Source organism: Triticum aestivum, chromosome 4A (assembly GCF_018294505.1).
Source record: "Triticum aestivum cultivar Chinese Spring chromosome 4A, IWGSC CS RefSeq v2.1, whole genome shotgun sequence".
NCBI classification, from domain to species: domain Eukaryota; kingdom Viridiplantae; phylum Streptophyta; class Magnoliopsida; order Poales; family Poaceae; genus Triticum; species Triticum aestivum.
The window spans coordinates 543,241,753-543,255,041 of NC_057803.1; positions in this window are offsets into that span (position 1 = coordinate 543,241,753).

Genomic DNA, 13,289 nt, shown 5'->3' on the forward strand with positions numbered 1-13,289 from the left:
ATGATAGGAAATAGATCCGGGGGCCATAGTTTTCACTAGAGGATTCTCTTGAGAAAATAGCATATGGTGGGTAAACAAATTACTGTTGGCCAATTGATAAAAAAGAAAATAATTATGATGATATCCAAGGCAATGATCATGTATATAGGCATCACGTACAAGATTAGTAGACCGAAACGATGTTGCATCTACTACTATTACTCCACACATCGACTGCTATCCAGCATGCATCTAGTGTATTAAGTTCATGGAAAAATAGAGTAATGCATTAAGAACTATGACATGATGTAGAAAAGATAAACTCACATATGAATAACCCCATCTTGTTACCCTTAATAGCAATGATACATGTGCGTCATGTCTCTTTCTGTCACTGAGATTGAGCATCGCAAGATCGAACCCATCACAAAGCACCTCTTCCCATGGCAATATAAATCAATCTAGTTGGCCAAACCAAGCCAATAAATCGAAGAAGAAATATGAGGCTATAAAGATCATGCATAAAAGAGTTCAAAGAAGACTCAATTAATATTCATGGATAGAACTGATATAAACTCACAATTCATCGGATCCCAACAAACACACCGCAAAAAAGAGTTACATCAAATAGATCTCCAAGAACATCGATGATAACATTGTATCGAAGATGAAAAAGAGAGAAGAAGCCATCTAGCTACTAACTACAGACACGTAGGTCTGTGGTAAACTACTCACGCATCATTGGAGGGGCAACAAGGATGATGAAGAACCCCTTCGTGATTTTTGCCCCCTCTGGTAGAGTGCCGAAAAAGGCCTCTAGAATGGATCTCGTGGTTCTGGAACTTGCGGCAGTGGAAAGGGTATTTTTTTCGACTCCCCCAGGGTTTCTGAGATTTTAGAGTATGTATAGAGCTGGGGGCAGGTTAAGGAAGTTCCTGATAACGCACAAGTATAGGAGACCGCAATAGTTTTTGAGGGTAGAGTATTCAACCCAAATTTATTGATTCGACACAAGAGGAGCCAAAGAATATTTGCAAGTATTAGCAGTTGAGTTTTCAATTCAACAATACCTAGAGAACTAAATATCTACAACAGAGTGATCAGTAGCATAGTAGTATGATAATTTGATAACAGTGGTAACAGTAGCAATAGTAACAGTAACAACAACAGTAGCAATTGTAACAGTAGCAGTAATAGTAGTAACTTAGCAAGAACAATAAGCTTGTAGGCATTGGATCGGTTATTCGTTGGGTGATATCCATTATATAACAGTCATAACCTAGGGTGACACAGAACTAGCTCTAATTCATCAATGTAATGTAGGCATGTATTCCGTATATAGTCATACATGCTCATGGAAAAGAACTTGCATGGCATCTTTTGTCTTACCCTCCCGTGGCAGCGGGGTCCATATGGAAACTAAGGGATATTAAGGCCTCCTTTTAATAAAGAATTAGAACAAAGCATCAACACATAGTGAATACATGAACTCCTCAAATTACGGTAATCACCAGAAAGAATCCCAATTGTTGTCACCTTGGGGTATGCGGATCATAACACGTAATAGGTGCATATAACTTGCATGGTAGGATCTAGAACACACATATATTTGTCAAAACATAAATGGTTCAGATATGAAATCATGGCACTCGGGCCCTAGTGACAAGCTTTAAGCATAGCAAAGTCATAGCAACATCAATCTCAGAACATAGTGGATACTAGGGATCATGCCCTAACAAAACTAACTCAATTACATGATGAATCTCATCCAACCCATCACTGTCTAGCAAGCCTATGAAGATATTACTCACTCCCGGCATTGGGCATCATGAAAATGGTGATGGAGGATGGTTGGTGATGATGATGGCGGTGAATCCCCCCCTCTCCGGAGCCCAGAACGGACTCCAGATCTGGCCTCCCAATGAACACGAGGTGGCGGCAGCTCCGTATCGTGAAACATGATGAAACTTTCTCCTCTATTTTTTTCTCGAGGAATATGAATTTATAGTATCCAAAATAGGGTTGGAGGAGCCTCATGGGCCCCACTACCCAACAAGAGCAAAAGCGTTAGGAAAAGTAGATACGATGGAGACGCACTACTGTAGGATACTGCTAATGCGACACTACGATCAGAGACCCTTCGAGAAACTGTGTGTGATGCAATAATCGCAAAATAGTGGTATATGGCAACCGTCAAAAAGGTGCAAAATGTTTGCGGTGGAGGATGCATCAAACACAATTTAGATTTTAGTTGGGTGTGCGATGAAGGGCATACAGTTTAGTTCAATTAATTGTTTGCGATGAGGAGGAACAAAAGAAACCGGCAGCCAGATGAAGGCGTGTGCGATACACAGCATACGGTTCACTCGAATGAACTGTTTGTGATTAGGCAAAATAAAAGAAACAGGCAGCCAGATGAAGGTGTGTGCGATATACAGCATACGGTTCACTCGGATGAACTGTTTGTGATTAGTCAACACAGAAGAAACGGTCAGCCAGATCAAGGTGTGTGCGATATACGGCATGCGGTCCACTCAGATGAACTGTTTGCGTTGACACAACAGAACAAAAACGGTTCAACTTAACAAGACGTGTGTGTTATGCAACGAGTTTGCATACAACACAACAACACACACACACACACACACACACACACACACACACACACACACACACACACACTTATAAGGACATGCTTGCATAACCAAATTAAACATCCACTTACATAAGTGGCTACTACAACCATGGCATTTGCACACACCAAAGTAAACTATTACATGCATAATTACATAGGTGGCTACTACACACATGACATTTCCACACACCAACAATAAAGTAAACTATATATTACATGCATGATTAACTAGCATAAACGATCATCTGATCATCATCTACTTCTTGTGACGCTTGCTCTGCTTGTGGCTCGATCCGGGCTTGTCGATTTTGGTAACGAGGCACTTCCTCATGTCAACGATCCGCCTATGCATCTCGTAGCATGTGTACACGCTCTTGGCCGCGAACCTGAGGTGAGGTTCATCCAGTTGCCGCATCCAGGCCCCGTGCCAGGATACGGGACTTATTCTCTGGGCATCCTGCTTCATCTTTTCGTAGTAGGGGTCGATGATGGCCGAGGCGAGTTCGGCCAGGGAGTCCTTCTTCGTGCTACCCCAGACCCTGTAGTGGTCACGGATTTCGACAAGGTTCTTGCAGGACAAACCCGTAACACTGAGCACTTTCACATTGTTGGTGGTATCCACCGTGGCGAACTTGTAGTCAGTGTTGTCGACAAACCTGTCGAAACGGTCACAAGGCTCTGTGGCCATGCAGTAGTGGTAGATGAGGACATGATGGCGCATGCACAACTGGGCGACGACAACCTTCTGATCTATGCCGGGACGACCGGCGGTGTACTGGAGGTCGATGCCGACCACCTTGTACTTGTCTCCAGCAAGCAAATGCTAAACGCTATTAATGTAGTCGTCCACCATGGCTGGGTCGATGGTGTACACCACCGAGAGATCCGTCTCCCTCGCGTGGGTCTCCACTCTATGCTCATCGAACTCCATTGGAGCGCCGCCGGACATCCCCTCTCTATATGTCATTGTGGGTGTGCTTGTTGTGTTGTGGGGTGCGATCAAAAGGTTGAGGAGACTAAGGTTATAATGGCTGTGGGAATTAAAGGGGAAGTCGGACGGCCAGGAATATCGGCAGGCCCTGATGGCAGTTCTAATTTGCAGCGCATAACTCCAACGTGCCGCACGTAACTGCATCGCATGGCAACGTGCGCGGCGCAACCGCATTCATATGGGCCCCCCGACGTGATCGTGTGCACGCCCAACCGCTGGCAGAGCGTGCACGGAGGGACGCTCCACAGAGCGCTCCGCATATAGTAGTTGAACACGCAAGGAAAAGCAGTCCACAAGCCGAGCGCGCCGATGGACGCGAGCAGAGCGCGCCAACGGACGCGAGTAGAGCGCGCCGCGGCGCCTAACGATGGGATAGACCTTCATTCAAGCCAATCAAAATAAGACTGGAATGGACATGTCTGTATTGAGCAAAGGAATCACACATGTCTGTATTGACTGGAATGAGAATGCAATAGCAAAATAAGAATTTAGGCCACAATGATGCGATCACAGTGGTGGTTACAGTATGCGAGAAGAAAGATGTATCCATCAACGTACGGCCTCCTCCTCCTCAACTCAGTGCGCCGGCCGGGCTACCGACCGGCGGCTAAGGAGCGACGGCTTTTGTGGCAAGGTCAAGGTGCTTCTCAACAAAGGCATCCAAGGCTTCCAGCCGGCTGAAGAAGGACAACGTTGTAGTGTCCTCACTGGCCTTGTAGATACCTATGTACACGATTCTCTCATACACATGGATGTGTACGTCGATGGTTTCTTGCAGGGCGAGGCGCCTCGCGGCGAGCGCGACCTCCAGGTGGACATTCTTCGTGGCGTCGGCGGGCAGTCGCAGGGCCACCAGTGCTTGAAAGAGGTTCCGACCATGGAGGCCGATTAGGGTGGCAGGCAATGAGGAGCCCGGGCACACGGGCTAGAGGAGTACGGCAATGTCATGCACGAGCTTCTTGACAACGGTGAACCTATTGGTGGTGCGAATGATCATCTGGTCCAACTGAGAGTCGTAGTTGGCATCGACAGCGGCCATCCACCAGCCGGTCGCCAACACCGTATGGAGACGATCCACAGTGCCATGCCATAGGCCGGCATCATGGACCATTTGGCACAACCGATGTCTGCTCACGCGGATCGCTGCCATGGGTCTGGAGTGGGCACTTTTGCACTTATTAGTGTAGGTGCTTAGGCAAATGCTTAGGTGTGTAAGATGTGGTAGATGCATTGGAATGGAGGGGCGCCTTTATATGAGTGCAAATTGCGTTGCATTCACATCGTGATGCCTCTCTTTTCCCGGTCCTCCCATTACTTCCCTCATGCATTCACACGATGCTAATTGAAGGAGGATGCATCATTAGCCGTTCAACATTTCAGGAACAGCTACCCTCTCCCTTGTCTGCATTAAAGCCATATCGGGAACTGTGCTGCCCGCAGTCAAATCGAATAGTACTGCGTTGCCCGCTGCATGCCTGGCTGAATGCTACCTCTTGAGCACTGCGTTGGTTTTCCCTTGAAGAGGAAAGGGTGATGCAGCAAAGAAGCGTAAGTATTTCCCTCAGTTTTTGAGAACCAAGGTATCAATCCAGTAGGAGGCCACACGCAAGTCCCTAGTACCCACACAAACAAATAAGAACCTGACAACCAACGCGATAAAGGGGTTGTCAATCCCTTCACGGTCACTTACGAGAGTGAGATCTGATAGAGATAATAATGATAAGATAAATATTTTTGGTATTTTTATGATATAGATTGAAAGTAAAGATTGCAAAGTAAAAATAGATTCGAAACTTCTATGATGGAAAATAGACCCGGGGGCCATAGGTTTCGCTAGTGGCTTCTCTCAAGACAACATAAGTATTACGGTGGGTGAACGAATTACTGTCGAGCAATTGATAGAAAAGCGACTAATTATGAGAATATCTAGGCATGATCATGTATATAGGCATCACGTCCGTGACAAGTAGACCGACTCCTGCCTGCATCTACTACTATTACTCCACACATCGACCGCTATCCAGCATGCATCTAGAGTATTAAGTTCATAAGAACAGAGTAACGCCTTAGGTAAGATGACAAGATGTAGAGGGATAAACTCAAGCAATATGATATAACCCCCATCTTTTTATCCTCGATGGCAACAATACAATACATGTCGTTTCCCTTTCTGTCACTGGGATTGAGCACCGCAAGAGTGAACTCAAAGCTAAGCACTTCTCCCATTGCAAGAAAGATCAATCTAGTAGGCCAAACCAAAATAATAATTCGAAGAGACTTGCAAAGATAACAAATCATGCATATAAGATTTCAGAGAAGAATCAAATATTGTTCATAGATAGACTTGATCATAAACCCACAATTCATCGGATCTTGACAAACACACCTCAAAAAGAGTTACATCGAATAGATCTCCAAGAAGATCGAGGAGAACTTTGTATTGAGATCCAAAGAGAGAGAAGAAGCCATCTAACTACTAACTATGGACCTGAAGGTCTAAAGTAAACAACTGACACATCACCGGAGGGGCCATGGAGTTGATGTAGAGGCCCTCCGTGATCAATGCCCCCTCCGGCAGAGCTCCGAAAAAGGCCCCAAGATGGGATCTCTTGGGTACAGAAGGTTGCGGCGGCGGAAATAGGGTTTCGTGGTGCTCCTGGATGTTTTCGGGGTATGTGAACATATATAGGAGGAAGAAGTAGGTCGGTTGAGCCACGAGGGGGAGGGCGCGCCCAGGGGGTAGGCGCGCCCCCTGCCTTGTGAACTCCTCGTCCGTTTCTTGACGTCCACTCCAAGTCCTCTGGATCATGTTTGTTCCAAAAATCACGCGCCCAAAGGTTTCATTCCGTTTGGACTCCATTTGATATCCCTTTTCTGCGAAACACTGAAATAGGAAAAAAACAATTTGCACTGGGCCTTGGGTTAATAGGTTAGTCCCAAAATAATATAAAAGTGTAAAATAAAGCCCATTAACATCCAAAACAGATAATATAATAGCATGGAACAATCAAAAATTATAGATACGTTGGAGACGTATCAAGCATCCCCAAGCTTAATTCATGCTCGTCCTCAAGTAGGTAAATGATAAAAACAGAATTTTTGATGTGGAATGCTTTCTAGCATGTTCTTCAATGTATATTTATCTATTGTGGCATGAATGTTCAGATCCAAAAGATTCAAGATAAAAGTTTATTGTTGACATAAAAATAGTAATACTCAAAGTATACTAATCAAGCAATTATGTCTTATCAATATACCATATCCAAAGAAAACTTATCCCTACAAAGTCATATAGTTTGGCCATGCTTCATTTTCGTCACGGAAAATGCTCCCCTCATGCACAATCCCGATGACAAGCCAAGCAATTGTTTCATATTTAGCCTTTTCAAACTCTTTCAACTTTTACGCAATATATGAGCGCGATCCATGGACATAGCACTATGGGTGGAATAGAATATGATGATTGAGGTTGTGTGAGAAGACAAAAGGGAGAAAGTCTCACATTGACGTGGCTAATCAATGGGCTATGGAGATGCCCACCGATTGATGTCAATGCAAGGAGTAGGGATTGCCATGCAACGGATGCACTAGAGCTATAAATATATGAAAGCTCATCAAAGAAACTAAGTGGGTGTGCATCCAATTTGCTTGCTCACGAAGACCTAGGGCATTTGAGGAAGCCCATCATTGGAATATACAAGCCAAGTTCTATAATGAAAAATTCCCACTAGTATATGAAAGTGACAAAATAAGAGACTCTCTATCATGTAGATAATGGTGCTACTTTGAAGCACAAGTGTGGAAAAAGGATAGTAACATTGTCCCTTCTCTCTTTTTCTCTCTCTTTTTTGTTTGGGCCTTCTTTCCTTTTTTATAGCCTCTTTTTTTCATCCGGAGTCTCATCCTGACTTGTGGGGGAATCATAGTCTCCATCATCCTTTCCTCTCATGGGACAATGCTCTAATGATGATAATCACACTTTTATTCACTTACAACTCAATAATTACAACTTGATACTTAGAATAAAATATGACTCTATGTGAATGCCTCCGGTGGTGTACCGGGATTGCGCTGAATCAAGAGTGACATGTATGAAAAAAATTTGAGCATGGTGGCTGTGCCACAAATACGATGTCAACTACATGATCATGCAAAGCAATATGACAATGATGATGCATATCATAATAAATGGAACGGTGCAAAGTTGCATGGCAATATATCTCGGAATGGCTATGGAAATGCCATAATAGGTAGGTATGGTGGCTGTTTTGAGGAAGATATAAGGAGGCTTATGTGTGATAGAGTGTATCATATCACGGGGTTTGGATGCACCGGCGAAGTTTGCACCAACTCTCAAGGTGAGAAAGGGCAGTGCACGGTACCGAAGAGGCTAGCAATGATGGAAGAGTGAGAGTGCGTATAATCCATGGACTCAACATTAGTCATAAAGAACTCACATACTTATTGAAAAAATCTACAAGTCATCAAAACCAAGCACTACACGCATGCTCCTAGGGGGATAGATTGGTAGGAAAAGACCATCGCTCGTCCCCGACCGCCACTCATAAGGAAAGCAATCAAAGAACACCCCATGCTTCAAATTTTTCACACAACGTTTACCATACGTGGATGCTACGGGACTTGCCAACTTCAACACAAGTATTCATCAATTTCACAATTACTCAACTAGCACACCTCTAATATTACCACCTTTATATCTCAAAACAATCTATCAAGCATCCAACTTCTCTTAGCATTTAAAATTTATAACCAAAGTGAATTACCATGCTGTTATAAAGGACTCTCAAAATGATATAAGTGAAGCATGAGAGATCAATTATTTCTATAAAATAGAACCACAGTCATGCTCTAAAAGATATAAGCGAAGCACTAGAGCAAAAATTATCCAACTCAAAAGATATAAGTGAAGCACATAGAGTATTCTAATAAATTCCAATTCATATGTGTCTCTCCCAAAAGGTGTGTACAGCAAGGATGATTGTGGTAAAATAAAAAGCAAAGACTCAAATCATACAAGATGCTCCAAGCAAAACACATATCATGTGGCAAATAAAAATATAGCTCCAAGTAAAGTTACTGATGGACGAAGACGAAAGAGGGGATGCCTTCCGGGGCATCCCCAAGCTTAGGCTTTTCGTTGTCCTTGGATTTTACCTTGGGGTGCCTTGGGCATCCCCAAGCTTAGGCTCTTGCCACTCCTTGTTCCATAATCCATCAAATCTTACCCAAAACTTGAAAACTTCACAACACAAAACTTAAAAGAAAATCTCATGAGCTCAGTTAGTAAAAGAAAACAAACCACCACTTCAAGGTACTGTAATGAACTCATTATTTATTTATATTGGTGTTAAAACTACTGTATTCCAACTTTTCAATGGTTCTTAAACTCTATTACTAGCCATAAATTCATCAAAATAAGCAAACAACACACGAAAAACAGAATCTGTCAAAAACAGAACAGTATGTAGTAATCTGTAGGTTTCGAATAGTTCTTGAACCCCAAAAATTCTAAAATAAATTGATGGATGGGAGGGATTTATCTATTAATCTACTTCAAAAAGAATTAACTAAATATCACTATCTAATAAAAAATGGTAGCAATTCTCGTGAGCGCTAAAGTTTTTGTTTTTTACAGCAAGATTGCAAAGACTTTCCCCGAGTCTTCCCAAAGGTTCTACTTGGCACAAACACTAATTAAAAGCATAAAACCACATCTAAACAGAGGCTAGATGGATTATTTATTATTAAACAGAATCAAAAAGCAAGAAACAAAAATAAAATTGGGTTGCCTCCCAACAAGCGCTATCTTTTAACGCCCCTAGCTAGGCATAAAAGCAAGGATGTATCTAGGTATTATCATGATAATGATAAGGTAAATCGCGAAAACTCATCTCATACTCCCTACGTTTAGCATCAAGCTTTCTTTGTGGCAAGAAAAAGTAATCAAAAGGGCTAAATTTAATGGGACAAAAGTCCCCAAGATCAAGCTCGGGAGGTGTTGGTTCCTCCTTTGGCCCCTCATATTGCACAACCAATTCATCATTATAAGCATTATTTTGGAAAAAAAAGTCATGAGCCTTTGTTCAAGGGAAAACCTAGCCCATTGTTCTGGATAGCAAAATTATCATTAAGTTCAAAGATCCTATTAACAAGAACATCGGTAGGAACCTTTTTTCTAAGGTTTTCATTAAAATCAACATGATCTAAAGATCATAAACGCATAATGTCTTCTTGATAAAAAAGGATTGCTTCTATGGGAGGACGGCCAGTATCCACCCTATAACGCGCAAAAATTTCATTGGCTTCTTTCATTATAAATATGAACTCATGAGCTAAAAAGATGGTTGCTGCTTGCTTAATAGAAGAATGCTCAATATTAGAAAATTCTAGGAAAATCCTTTGTATGGAAGGATGCATATGTAAAAATTATCTTTCAAGTTTAACTATGAGCAAAGATATAGCATCCGTGAGACTACTAGTTTTATGAAGGATAGATCCACTCATGGTGGGCAAAGCACCGGCATAAGTAAAGAAATCTTGAATAACTCCCTTCCCAATAATATTGCCGCTACCAATCCGAAACCTTTTAGTGTGTAAAGTAGTAGAATTTTCAAGAGGATCATCAATAGCATCAAAGTTTTCCATATTATTATCCTTATCAACGATAACCTCCCCAGTTTCAGACATGAAGGAAACAAATAGCAAAAAGAATGAGCACACAGAAGGCAGGAAGGAAAAAGAGGCGAACGGAAAAGAGGGCGAATAAAACGGCAAGGGTGAAGTGGAGGAGAGGAAAACGAGAGGAAAATGGCAAATAATGTAATGCGAGGGATAATAGTTTGTGATGGGTACTTGGTATGTCTTGACTTGTGCGTATACTCCCTGGCAACGGCGCCAGAAATCCTTCTTGCTACATCTTGAGCACTGCGCTGGTTTTCCCTTGAAGAGGAAAGGGTGATGCAGCAAAGTAGCGTAAGTATTTCCCTTAGTTTTTTAGAACCAAGGTATCAATCCAGTAGGAGGCCACACGCAAGTCCCTCGTACCTACACAAAAAATAAGAACCTCGCAACCAACGCAATAAAGGGGTTGTCAATCCCTTCACGGTCACTTACGAGAGTGAGATCTGATAGAGATAATAATGATAAGATAAATATTTTTGATATTTTTATGATATATGTTGAAAGTAAAGATTGCAAAGTAAAAATAGATTGGAAACTTATATGATGGAAAATAGACCCGGGGGCCATAGGTTTCACTAGTGGCTTCTCTCAAGATAGCAAAAGTATTACGGTGGGTGAATGAATTACTGTCGAGCAATTGATAGAAAAGCGAATAATTATGAGAATATCTGGGCATGATCATGTATATAGGCATCAAGTCCGCAACAAGTAGACCGACTCCTGCCTGCATCTACTACTATTACTCCACACATCGACTACTATCCAGCATGCATATAGAGTATTAAGTTCATAAGAACAAAGTAACGCCTTAGGTAAGATGACATGATGTAGAGGGATAAACTCAAGCAATATGATATAAACCCCATCATTTTATCCTCGATGGCAACAATACAATACGTATCGTTTCCCTTTATGTCACTGGGATCGAGCACCGCAAGATTGAACCCAAAGCTAAGCACTTCTCCCATTGCAAGAAAGATCAATCTAGTAGGCCAAACCAAACTGATAATTCGAAGAGACTTGCAAAGATAACCAACCATGCATAAAAGATTTCAGAGAAGAATCAAATATTGTTCATAGATAGACTTGATCATAAACCCACAATTCATCGGATCTCGACAAACACACCGCAAAAAGAGTTACATCGAATAGATCTCCAAGAAGATCGAGGAGAACTTTGTATTGAGATCCAAAGAGAGAGAAGAAGCCATCTAGCTACTAACTATGGACCCGAAGGTCTGAAGTAAACTACTCACACATCATCGGAGGGGCCATGGAGTTGATGTAGAGGCCCTCCATGATCAATGCCCCCTCCGGCAGAGCACCGGAAAAGGCCCCAAGATGGGATCTCTTGGGTACAGAAGGTTGCGGCGGCGGAAATAGGGGTTTCTTGGTGCTCCTGGATGTTTCAGGGTATGTGAACATATATAGGAGGAAGAAGTAGGTCAGTTGAGCCACGAGGGGCCCACGAGGGGGAGGGCGCGCCTAGGGGGGTAGGTGCGACCCCTACCTTGTGGACTCCTCGTCCGTTTCTTGATGTCCACTCCAAGTCCTCTGGATCACGTTTGTTCCAAAAATCACGCCCCCGAAGGTTTCATTCCATTTGGACTCCGTTTGATATTCCTTTTCTGCGAAACACTGAAATAGGCAAAAAAACAGCAATTTGCACTGGGCCTTGGGTTAATAGCTTAGTCCCAGAAATAATATAATAGTGTAAAATAAAGCCCATTAACATCCAAAACAGATAATATAATAGCATGGAACAATAAAAAATTATAGATACGTTGGAGACGTATCACTGAACATGCCTCCTCGCCTCCATCTATGCTTAATTACTGAATTTTAGTTGCAAAAATTAGATACTGCTAGCAATTTTTAGCTTCATATTTTGACAAATCGCAGTGTTACAAGGTTCGCAAATGGCAATGTTACTAGATCAACAAATGTCAATCTTTCTAGTTTGACAAATGGCAACATACCCAATATGACAGATGCAAATCACACCAAATTGTTTGTAAGTGGTTCACACGGGTCATCCAGAAGAACCGTTAGTGTTCAAGAGATGCACAAATCCTGCTCTCACTTTGCATACGGATGTTCTATCTGAAACCATCATGCTTGTTGTGAGAAGCTCTGGATTGTGAGAAGCATATACCCAAACCTTCCCCAAATGGGACAAAAAATTTACCACGACATATTGATGCCGCTCCATGATAGCATGCCAAGTTTCATGAATTTCAGACGAGTTTTGGATTTACTAGAATTTAAAAACCAGGCATCTCAATGTTTGCGATCGAGTGATGGTGGCAGGGTATTTGACATTCATTCCCATTTCTTGCATGGAACCTAAGCATGCATCCAAGGACAAAAGATTTGATTTTTCAACCAATTTATATGCACCAGAGCATGTGCATGTAGTTCAAATTTGAATTATGCACATAAATGCATTGAAAACTCAATTAATGCATAAAAATGTCCAAACGAACCCCGAAAAATCACAAAAATAACACAACACTCCTGTTGTTCTATGTTGACATGATAAAAAAATTGAAAGCAATAAGAGGCAGTGGATATCGTTTCGTCCCCAAAGGTGGGGCATTCCCTATCGAAACCATCATGCTTGTTGTGAGAAGCTCTGGTTTGTGAGAAGCGCATACCCAAGCCTGTCCCAAATGGGACAAAAAATTTACCACGACATGTTGATGCTGCTCCATGATAGCATGCCAAGTTTCATGAATTTCACACGAGTTTTGGATTTACTAGAATTTAAAAACCAGGCATCTCAATGTTTTGCCGGCAATCAACTGTGCCTGGTGTTTGAAATTCATTCCCATTTCTTGCATGCGACCTAAGCATGCATCCAAAGACAAATATTTTATTTTCAACCAATTTATATGCACCGGAGCATGTGCATGTAGTTCAAATTTGGATTATGCACATAAATGCATTGAAAACTCAGTTAATGCATAAAAATGTCCAAAC